Below are 12,346 nucleotides of genomic sequence, written 5' to 3'. Positions count from 1 at the left end.
TTTAAGCTTCCCAGTCTATAGCATTTTTGTTATGGCATCCTGAAATGACTAAGACACTTCCCATATGAGCATCTTCTGAAAACATGGCAGCTAACTTCCCTCAGAGCTAATAATCAAAGAAAGAGAGCAAAAAGGCAATTATAATGCCTTTCATTACTTAGTCTCTGAAGCCATCTACCATCATTCTATTTTATTTCATTCATTAGAAGTGATTTACTAAGTCCAGAACACATCAAGGGGTGGGGGATTAGGTTGTACATCTTGAAGAAAAGAGTATCAAATAATTTATTGATATATTTTAAAAGTATCAATACCAACCTTTTCTGGAAAAAAAAAAATTTGTCCCTTTTGTGTGTAAAATATAGTCATCCTTTCCTAATGTAACTGAAACAACGTGAGTTCACTCCTTGGCAAGTCAGAAACTGCACCAGGTTGAGCTGTCACACAAAGAAAACTTCATTTGCGGCAAATAAGGAGATGACAGGGAATGGCTTCCAAAGGTGTGACTCCCCAAGCAAGGGTGAATGGATTCTTTTTATTTAGGGTTAAGATGAATATTTAAATAAGGAAGCCTTGTCATCATATGTAGAGGCTGGCATAAGGTCACACATGTGTCTTAAGGATATATGCCTATACACACATTGTATGTTATGTAAATCAGGCTTGTGCTCATCCTTAGGCAAAAATTTTAATGTTATGATGAGGTAAAGGCAGTTGTCAGTCATTCTAGAGGTCACTCCATGGTCCATCTGTGCGGACACAACTCAGAGGTTAAGCTCAAACTGTTCTGGGTGCTCTGGGCGGGATGGAGGTCTTCTCAGGGCAGTTGCTATCACTTGAGGGGCAGTTTCACTTCCCATTTGCCTGAGTTAAGAGATTAGCTGGAAAGAAGAGCTTAAGGAAAAATGTGGGACAAAGGTTGATGAGTACAAGCAGGTGGGCAGTAAAGGTCAGGTCTTGGGGTCTAGCTGGTGTCAGTAAGGCACCCAAAATCCTCATGCCATTACAGAATCAGTCAAAGTTCACAATGTCATCATTCAAATTAAGTTTTTTTATGGATGAAGTTCCTCATGTATTTTACTAAGTATAGAACCTCAAGTACATTTCCTCTCCATCTAAAGACTTGGGAATGAAAGGAACAAGTTATCTATCTCTCACACTCTCACCATACAATAGTAGGACAGTCATAGTATAAGTGCTTTAGATGGTCCTGTTCACAAAGGGGAAAATTAGAAGCACAATAACCATAGCAATTCTAAAATCTAGCCAGTAAGATATTTGAAGTTCCTTGATTAGGACTCCATCCTACTCCTGCCCAACAATAATTTCCTGTGCCTCTCAGAATCACCCTTCCTTCTTCATGAATGGTAGTACATGTTTGCCGTTTGTTTTTCTTTTTGTTTTGTTTTGTTTTTCAGTATGTTTCCCATCAGTAGAATTGGGTGGTCAAAAGGACTTTTTAAATTTTCTACTTGTCTCTGTCCATTTCCATTCAAATTGGAAGTGTTTCTGTGAATATACTTCTCTTTAATATTTTGTGAGTATCCCTTACATCTGATTGGGGTTCACTTGATTAGACTGCCATGCTCACAAATCTCTTTAAGATAAGCACTCTGTACTTTGGATTTCTATTGAAATAGATGAGGGTCACATCTTGAAACTTACTGAAAACACTATTGCTTGAGAAGATCTAAGAGGCACACCCTTAAGGCTTTTTATCAGACTGAACTATATACTGAAACCCAACCTTAGAACTTATTGACTTAGGATTTTACAGTCATACCCTTGGCTTCATCTTTAGACCACACTTTCCTTAAAGTTCTAGAAAATATCCTTTAGATTTTGTAACACAAAGATCATTGATGACTTTAGAAAAATAAATTTGGTGGAGTGGTCAGAGTAGAAGGCAAAATAAAATGAATTAACGAATGCATATGAAAGTTGAGTAAGCAAAGAAAAGTTGGGTGTAGTTTTAAAAATCTTAGTTGTAATGGGGACCAGATGAATAGGGCAGTAACTGAAGAAGAATGTGAAATTATGAAAACTAAGCAAAACTGTAAAAAATATGAGTAAGTATAACATTTTAAAGAGACTTAAAAGATTTTTCTGGTTAGAGTGCCCAGATAAATAGGGAGCTTCTAGAGTCAGAAGCTTCCTGCCACATTCCACAAAGACAGTGCCACAATCAAGAAGCTGCCATGGTAAGGAAACCATTAGAACAAGGAATCCTGCACAGCCATGAAGACACTGAAACTGCTGTGGGTTCTGAAACCACTATATGCTCACAATAATACACACCAAGATAACAAAAGTCCCCAGTCCCACCTGTCTCTGGATAACCAGGATGCTGGTAACCTAATACTGGTACCTCTGATAACATGGCTGTAGAGAAAAAAATCTTTTGTTTTCTAATCTCATGCAAATATATTTGATGAACCAAACATAATAACATCCTAAACTTTAGCAGCAAAGTAGTTTGAAAAAATGTAGTTTTCAGTTTCCTAACCATTTTCATTATAAGAGGATAAAGGAATCAATGTTGAGTGCCAATATACCAGTCACCCCAAGAATTATAGTGTCTTGATTCTGGGACTCAGAACTACATATGATACTAATGAAAGAATAAAATGACAGAAAGATATCCAAGTGGAAGCAGTGTTGTGCTGGAGCTGGTTTGTACTGACGTACAAGGGTCAATTGTTAAATGTTCTGGAATTTTGCAAGTCAGCTGATAAAATGTTGATAACTTGAATTACCACAGTGGTATTTTAGCACAAAAATCCTGAAGTACTACAAATCAAGGATCTTTCCCCACAAAACATCAATTGTTAAAAATGTATCAGTACTTTGGGCTGCCTGGGTGGCTCAGTCAAACGTCTGCCTTCCGCTCAGGTCATGATTCCAGGGTTCTGGGATGGAGTCCTGCATCGAGCTCCTTGCTCAGTAGGCAGTCTGCTTCTCCCTCTGCCTGCCTCTCTCCCTGCTTGTGCTTTCACGCTCTCTATCTCTCTCTCTCTCTGGCAAATAAATAAATAAAATCTTAAAAAAAACCCAAAAAACAAAAAAGAAAAGGGACGCTTGGGTGGCTCAGTCGGTTAAGCATCTGCCTTCAGCTCAGGACGTGATCTCAGAGTCCTGGAATTGAGTCTTGCATTGGGCTCCTTGCTCTGCAGGAAGTCTGCTTCTCTCTCTGCCTGCTGCTCCTCCTGCTTGTGCTCTCTCTCTTTCTCTCTGACAAATAAATAAATAAAATCTTAGGAAAAAATGTATCAGTACATTGGCTGCAATGACTTGGAATTTTCTAACAGTTGTAGTGTTTCCAAAACTACTCTAATGTTTTAGACTTTATATAGTTAAATGTCTTTCCATATAACATTTAAGAAAGCATTTTTGTGCACCTATCTTATGTTTCATAGACTCTGCTACCTATATAGTAAATACAGATAAGCAATATTTGGCTGGAGAATTGAAATTATTTTTTTAAATAAAATTAATGAACCAAGGAGAAATATTATCATGTTTGCCAGGGTACTCTGGTTCAATTCTTTGGGGACCTTTTGAGTTTCCATGGTTTTAGGTACAGGGAATTTAAGGTGCAGTTAATTCAGAATTTTGCAACTAGGATATCCAGGATTTAAACCCATAACATCCTGTCTATAATTTGGCCATGATTTTTCCATTATATAATACTATAGCTTTACAGAACATATATTACCCAATGAGAAGTACTAAGTAAAACTAAGATGATATTAGTAACAACTATGTTGTTTGATTGCATGCTATAATGAATTTCAGTTGCTGTTGATCCAATGTATTATAAATGTAATGCACTAAAGCAAATATAGCCAAGCTCTGCCTGTATAAAATTAAGTGCAACAATTATATAAACAGCAGTTACATATAACTATTAACAAGTGCACTATGCTTTTTATAGCCTAAAATAAGAGTTAACTAGTTCTATAATAAAGTCAAACACATGCTTCAAAACATATGTTTTTATTTTATTGTTTTAAAGATTTTATTTATTTGACAGAGAGAGACACAGTGAGAGAGGGAACACAAGCAGGGGGAGTGGGAGAGGGAGAAGCAGACTTCCCTCCAAGCAGGAAGCCGATGTGGGGCTCGATCCCAGGACCCTGGGATCATGACCTGAGCCAAAGGCAGACGCTTAACGACTGAGCCACCCAGGCGCCCCAAAACATATGTTTTTAATACTTATATTTTACATATGGCACATAAGGCCTCAGTCATTCAATTATTGTTAATAGATGAATGTAAAAAAAGTAATTTCACATTTATTACAGCACCAAAGTCAACCTCCCTTTATGAAGTAGAAACCATAGCTATATTTTTTAAAAAAGTAAAAGGTATTGACTGAGATTAAATTCAAGAAAAATAAAACAGCTAGACTTAAAAAAATAATATCATCTTATAAAAGTTACTTTCCTGGGGACCCTGGGTGGCTCAGTCAGTTAAGCATCCAACTCGATTTTGGCTCAGGTCACGATCTCAGGGTCCTGGGATCAAGGCTCTCTTTGGCCTCCATGCTCAGCCCTGGAGTCAGCTTGAGATTCTCTCTCCCTGTCCTTCTGCCTCTCCCCCCAGCACACATTCACTCTCTCTCTCTCTCTCTCAAATAAATAAATAAATCTTAAAAAAGTTATTTTCCCCAAACTAAAGCCAGTTATGCTATTTATCTTTTAGACTCAGAATTCTTCTTTTAACTTTAATCTTCAAGACAAAATACATATGAGAATCTTTTTAAGATTTTTGTAAAATCTTGTTTAATAAGCACTGCAATACCTAGAAGAAACTATATTCTCAAAGTTTCATATGTTCACTAGATGGCAGCATTAGATAAACAATAGATAAACACAAAGTTTCCAATCATGTGAAATGAAAAAAAAAAAAAACACTATTAATTCACATTCCTTCAGGGAACATTTCAAAATTATTCTCTGTAATACATACATAAGATTGCTTATTTTTTTTATTTCCTCCAATTGCTCTCACTTCCTTTGCTAGAATAGTGTGTCAATTTTAACTTTTAACACTGTCTTATTTAAGAGGGAAGGACTTTTTCACACTTTGTTTAGGAATTCTTGAAATTTATTTAGCAAAGTGATTAGAAAAGTGCTTTGGATTCTGCTTCTGGTTTAATGAAGACTGACTTCCAATCTTTTATGTGAGTGTCAGAGGGCAAACTCCTGATTGGAGGGCATATGGGAGTGGGTTCAATATATACTTAATATAGTACCACTAATGATTATGGTTCAATATATATTTAATATAGTGCCACTAATGATTATGGTCTGTATCTATGTATCAAAGAAGTACACTAAAAAGTTAGTTCATTGCTTTGAATCTCTGTCTTGACTCACACTGGAGTGCACATGTATATGAGCTGGGGATTGGTGGAGGTAGTATGTAAGCAAATACAGTAGTTCAGAATGAAGTTGCTAATAATAATATAAGGAAAGGAAAAGGAAATATAAGGAAAAGGAAAAAAATCCCATAAATATCTAGGTGTCCCTAAATAAAGAGTGATTGATTTAACAATACCCAATTAAGTTAATATATGAATAAAATGGTAAAATAGGTTTAATTACTATTGGTGATATTAATATCAATTTGATATTCTAAAATGGTCTGTTATGGGTCTAGAAGTTATTACAATGTAATACTGGTGTTAATAACCAATGTCTCACCTGGAAGTTATAAGTGAAAAAAACTCTTCCACCATATATAAAAGATGGATGGAAAGTGTTGTAGGTTGAATTGTGTCCCCCATCAAAATGCATATGTTGAAGTCTTAAACCCTAGTACCTCAAAAGGTGACCTTATTTGGAAATAGGGTAATGGTAAATATAATTAGTTAAGTTGGGATCATACTGGGGTGGAGTGAATCCCAAATCAAATATGACTGATACCTCTACAAAAAGTGGAAATATAGACACAGACACACAAAGAAGAAAGATGATGTAAAGAAACAAAAGCAAATGATAACGATCTAGAAGCCAAGGAGATAGGCCTGGAACAGACCCTTCCCTCACAGCCCTAAGAAGGAATCAACCTAATCAGTACATTGATTTCAGACTTCTAGAACTTCCTCTGGAACTGTGAGACAATACATTTCTATTGTCTAAACTACCAGGTCTGTGGTACTTTGTTACAGCAGTCCTAGCAAACTAATAAAAAGAGTAATCAATATCAATAATAGAGATTGTGTACATAAAATTTTGTACACAAAATATCATGATTTGATATTTTGGCAAGTCAAAATTGGAATCTGATAATTTTTTAAAAAATAATATTTAATATTAAGAATGGAGAAAAAGAAGCCAGTAGAAATATGAAATGATTCCATATAAAATTCAGAAATAGAAATGACAATAACTTCATCAGAACCATCTACGTAACTTGAACTATGCCTACGCCTAGGTCCACTAGCTAAAGACAACCTGAGCAAATGATTCCAAAGAAAGATTTACTATTTTCAAAATATCATACAAGTATCTGATTTGAATGATAAATACTAAACTGCAATATGAAGGTGGGTTTCCAGTAAGAAACATGCTATAAAAGAGAATATGTTTTTCTCAAAATCCCCTTTAGGAATTCATTAACAGGCAAATACCATCATGAAGAGAAACTGAAATGTTCTAACAGCTCAATGTGAATGAATTCTTCACATTTGGTTTCTATGGGTTAGGAAAATGGTAACATAGAACTCTGGGCATAGGGAAAAATGCAGAACACTGAAAGTGGGAATACCTGCAGTTAGACAGACTAGAGGTAAGGAAGAATCCAAGACATGTTTCACCCAACTATCTTTATATATCTATTCCTATGTCTGTATCTATTCTCTGAATTTTTTGGTGCTCTGTTTTTTTCAAAACACTTTAAAATCCCGTATTTTTATAACAATCAGGGGGAGGAGAAACATGTTGCTATCCATGTTTTATAGATGAAAGTTTAGAAAGATTAACTTGTCCAAGGTCATAAAGCTAGGTAATATTGCTTGGCTACAAACATCATAATTTTTAGATTTCAGCATTTTACCTACTACACTAAATCACCTGAGTACTATGAAGTCTTGCACTGAGACTGTTGATTGGAGTATTGGTTTTGTTCTAGTTTTTGGATAAACTAAATGTTTTTGACATTATGGTCTTCCCCTTCTATAAACCCAAAATGAAAAAAAGAACATTAGGCACCATAAGGAGGAGAAATGTTGATTCCCCCCCCCCCTTCAACAGCAAGAGAGCTAAATCAAAATCATCTAGCAATCTCTATTGCCAGTAATTTCCACAATAAAGTGTACTAAATTAGAGGTTTGTAAGATGGCAAGATACCAATAAAAATGCTTAGGTAGATTGGCAGATAAATTCTGATTGGTAAAGTGCCAGAGAACATGGCTTTTTCTTCAAAGTAAAAAAGGGAAATTTTATGACCTTATAGAAGGAAATTACAAGGAAGGAATTCTTAATGGCTGCCATTGTACAGAAATGAATAAGTTAATATATGACTAGAAGATATAATAATCTTAAGAAGTATTTTTGTGCCTATCTATACAGTAATGGAAAAACTATCAATTTAAAAATATAATCAATTAAGTTAACCAAGCAAATGTTTCATTTTTTTTTTTTTTCTGGCTGAAGATGTAATTTTAATTTAAATTAAAAAAAACAAAACAGAACAAAACAAAACAGCCTCATTCCTTGAGGCCTCCATGCTCTGTGGTGTTGGAATCTTGTTCCTTGTCAGCCTGTTTGTGTGTGGGTAGACATGGCCTCAAATGATGATACCCAACAAGCAACCAAAAACTATGGGGCCTACCCCATGCAGCCTAGGCAGAGCTCTTCCCAGCAGAGCAATCAGCCCTATGCACAGCAGAGTTACAGTGGTTACATCCAGTCAGTAGGCACTTCAGGCTATGGTTAGAGCAGCTATGGTTCTTCTTATGGACAGACCCAGAACATAGGCTATGGCACTCGGTCAGCTCCCCAGGGATATGGCTCAACTGGTGGCTATGGCAGTAGTCAGAGTTCTCAGTCATTTTATGGGCAAAGACCTCTTATCCTGGCTATGGCCAGCAGACAGCTCCTAGCAGCACCTTGGGAAGTTACACTAGGGGTTCTCAGAACAGTGACCATGGGCAGTCCCAGAGTGGGGGCTATGGCCAACAGTCTGGCTATAGTGGACAGCAGCAAAGCTATGGACAGCAGCAAAGCTCCTATAATCTCCCTCAAGGCTATGGGCAACAGAATCAATACAACAGTAGCAGTGGAGGTGGTGATGGAGGGGGTGGTGGAGGTAAGTATGGCCAAGATCAGTCCTCCATGAGTGGTGGTGGCAGTGGTTATGGCAATCAGGGCCAGAGTGGTGGTGGCAGTGGCTACAGGGGAGGCCAGCAGGACTGTGGGGGCTGCGGCTGGGGCAGTGGCAACTGCATCAGTGGTGGTTTTGAAACCGGAGGTCATGGAGGTGGCTGTGAAGGCAACTGTGAAGGCAGAGGCAGCATGGGCAGAAGTGACCGTGCTGGCATCAATAAATTTGGTGGTGCTCAGGACCAAGGATCACGTCATGATTTTAAACAGGATAATTCAGACAACAACACCATCTTCATGCAAGGCGTGGATGAAAATGTTACAATTGAGTCTGTGGCTGATTGGTATTATTAAGACAAATAAGAAAACAGGACAGCCCATCATTAATCTGTGCACAGACAGGGAAACAGGCAGCTGAAGGGAGAAGCAACAGTATTGTTTGATGACCTATTTTCTGCTAAAGCAGCTACTGACTGGTTTGATGGTAAATAATTCTCTGGGAATCCCATCAAAGCCTCATTTGCTACTCAGTGAGCAGACTTTAATCAGGGCAGTGGCAATGGTCATAGAAGCTGAGGGTGAGGACGCTTGGGCCATGGAAGCTATGGAGGTGGTAGCAGTGGTGGTGGGGGCTGGGGAGGACTCCTTAGTGGAGATGGTGGTGATGGCAGACAGCAGTGAGCTGGTGACCTCAAGTGTCCTAATCCTATATGTGAGAACATGAACTTCTCTTTTTTTCCCCTATGATCATTTGTTTTGTTTCTTAAATTCCACATATGAGGGAAATCATATGGTATTTGTCTTTCTCTGACTTATTTTGCTTAGCATAAGATTCTCTAACTCCATCCACATCTTTGCAAATGGCATGACTCCATTCATTTTTATGTCTGAATAATATTCCATGTGTGTGTATACACACAAAAACACCACACCTTCTTTATCATTTCATCATTCTTTTTTATGGCTGAGTAATATTCCAACGTGTGTGTGTGTGTGTGTGTGTGTGTGTGTGTGTGTGCATGCGCACACGACACCTTCTTTATCATTTCATCAGTTGATGGACATTTGGGCTCTTCCCATAATTTGACTATTACAGACAATGCTACAATAAACATGGAGATGTATATATTCCTTCAAATTTAGTATTTTTGTGTTCTTTGTGTAAATACCTAGTAGTTCAATTGGTGTCAATTGCTGGATCATAAGATAGTTCTACTTTTAACTTTTTGAGGAACCTCCACACTGTTTTCCATAGCGGTTGAAACAGTTTGCTTTCCAACCAGCATTTCAAGAGGGTTCTCCTTTCTCCACATCCTCTCCCAAATGTTTTGTTTCTTGTGTTGTTGATTTTAGCAATTCTAACAGGTATGAGGTGATATCTCATTGTAGATTTCATTTACATTTCCCTGATGATGAGTGATGTTGAGCATCTTTTCATGTATCTGTTAGCCATCTGGATGTCTTCTTTGGAAAAATGTCTATTCATGTCTTCTACCCATTTTTAACTAGATTATTTAATTGGGGGCTGAGATTAATAAGTTCTTTATATATTTTGGATACTAATCTTTTATTGGATGTCATTTGCTAATATCTCCACCAATTTCATAGGTCACCTTTTGGTTTTGTTGTTTCCTTCACTGTGCAGAAGCTTTTTATTTTGATGAAATCCCAGTGTTTTATTTTTGATTTTGTTTCCTTTGCCTTGGGAGAAATATCTAGTAAGAAGTTGCTACTGCCAACGTCAAAGAAGTTACTGCCTGTGTTCTCTTCTAGGATTTTAATGGTTCCTTGTCTCACATTTTAGTCTTTCATCAATTTTGTTTATTTTATTTTTTAATTAAATATTTATTTATTTATTTATTTATTTATTTATTTATTTATGAGAGAGGGGGAGTGGCAGAGGGAGAGGGGAGAGAGAATCTTAAGCAGGTTCCCAACTGAGTGAGGAATGTGATGTGGGGCTCGATCTCAAAACCCTGAGATCATGACTTGATCCAAAATCAAGAGTTCAATGCTTAACCAACTAAGCCACCCAGGTGCCCTGGTCTTTCATCCATTTTGAATTTATTTTTGTGTATGGTGTAAAAAAGTGGCCCAGTTTCATTCTTTTGCATGTTGTTCTCCATATTTCCCAACACCATTTGTTGAAGAGACTGTATTTTTTCCATTAGATATTATTTCCAGCTTTGTTGAAGATTAGTGACTGACCATATAGTTGTGGGCTCATTTCTGGGTTTTCTATTCTGTTCCATTGATATATGAGCCTATTTTTGTGCCAGTACCATACTGTCTTGAACACTAGAGCTTTGATATATAACTTGAAGTCCAGAACTGTGATGCCTCCAGCTTTGCTTTTATGTTTCAAGGTTTCTTTGGCTATTCAAGGACTTGTGTGGTTCCATAAAAATTTTATGATTCTTTTTTCTAGCTCTGTGAAACATGCTAACGGTATTTTGATAGAGATTACATTAAATATGTATATTGCTTTGGGTACCATAGATATTTTAACAATATTTGTTCTTCCAATCCATGACCATGGAATTTTTTTTTCATTTCTTTGTGTCCTCTTCAATCACTTTCATCAATGTTTAGTATAGTTTTCAGGGTATAAATCTTTTACCTCTTTCATTAGGATTATTCCAAGGTAGGGGCGCCTGGGTGGCTCAGTCGTTAAGCGTCTGCCTTCGGCTCAGGTCATGATCCCAGGGTCCTGGGATTGAGTCCCACATCGGGCTCCCTGCTCCGCGGGAAGCCTGCTTCTCCCTCTCCCACTCCCCCTGCTTGTGTTCCTGCTCTCACTGTCTCTCTCTGTCAAATAAATAAATAAAATCTTTAAAAAAAAAAAAAAAAAGGATTATTCCAAGGTATCTTAAAGTTTTTGGTGCAACTCTAAATGGGATTGATTCCTTGATTTCTCTTTCTGCTACTTCATTATTGGTGTATAAAAATGCAACAGAACTCTTTATGTTGATATTGCATCCTACAACTTTACTGAACTTGTGTACCAGTTCTATGAATTTTGGGTGGAGTCTTTTGGGTTTTCTATATAGAGTGTAATGTCATCTGCAAATAGTTAAAGTTTGGCTTCTTCCTTGACAATTTGGATGCCTTTCATTTCTTTTTGTTGTCTGATTGCTGTGGCTAGGACTTCCAGTACTATGTTAAATAACAGTGGTGAGAGTATATATCTCTGTCATGTTCCTGACCCTATAGGGAAAGCTCTCAATTTTTAACCACTGAGGGTATTGTTAGCTGTGGGTTTTTTCTTTTTTTTTTTTTTTCATTATGTTCAGTTAGCCACTGTATAGTACATCATTAGTTTTTTGATGTGGTGTTCAATGATTCATTAGGTGCATATAACACCCAGTATTCATCACAACACATGCCCACCTTAGTACCCATCACCCTGCTAACCCATCCGCCCACCTCTCTCCCCTCTGAAACCCTCAGTTTGTTTCCCAGGGTCCATAGTCTCTCATGGTTCATCTCCCTCTCTGATTTCTCCCCCTTCAGATTTCCCTCCCTTCCCCTATGGTCCTCCATGCTATTGTTTATGTTCCACATATGAGTGAAACCATATAATTGTCTTTCTCTGCTTGACTTACTTCACGTAACATAATCCCCTCCAGTTCCATCCATGTCAATGCAAATGGAGGGTATTTATCCAGCTGTGAGTTTTTTTCTATATGGTCTTTATTATGTTGAGGTATGTTCCCTCTAGACCTACTTTGTGGAGGGTTTTATCTTGAATGGATGTTGTACTTTGTCAAATGCTTCTCCTATATCTATTGAAAGGATCATATGGTTCTTATCCTTTATTTTATTAGTGTGGTGTATCACGTTGATCAACTTGTGGGTATTGAACCGCCCTTGCAGCCCAGGAATAAATCCCACTTGATTGTGAATGATTCTTTTACTGTTCTGTTTGACTTGGTTTGCTATTAATTTACTGAGAATTTTACATCCAGGTTCATCAGGGATATTGGCCCACAGTTCTATTTTTTAGTGGAGTCTTT

General features: G+C 37.3%; 1 pseudogene; it reads left to right on the top strand.

Moving 5' to 3' along the window:
• The first annotated feature begins 7,788 nt into the window (after nt 1-7,788).
• Nucleotides 7,789-9,077, top strand: LOC116623123 (annotated as a pseudogene).
• The last annotated feature ends 3,269 nt before the right edge of the window (nt 9,078-12,346 follow it).

The sequence above is a fragment of the Phoca vitulina genome, unplaced genomic scaffold (assembly GCF_004348235.1).
Source record: "Phoca vitulina isolate PV1807 unplaced genomic scaffold, GSC_HSeal_1.0 scaffold57, whole genome shotgun sequence".
NCBI lineage: Eukaryota > Metazoa > Chordata > Mammalia > Carnivora > Phocidae > Phoca > Phoca vitulina.
Note: the sequence above shows the minus strand (reverse complement) of the source record. Positions and strands in the feature narration are given on the sequence as shown.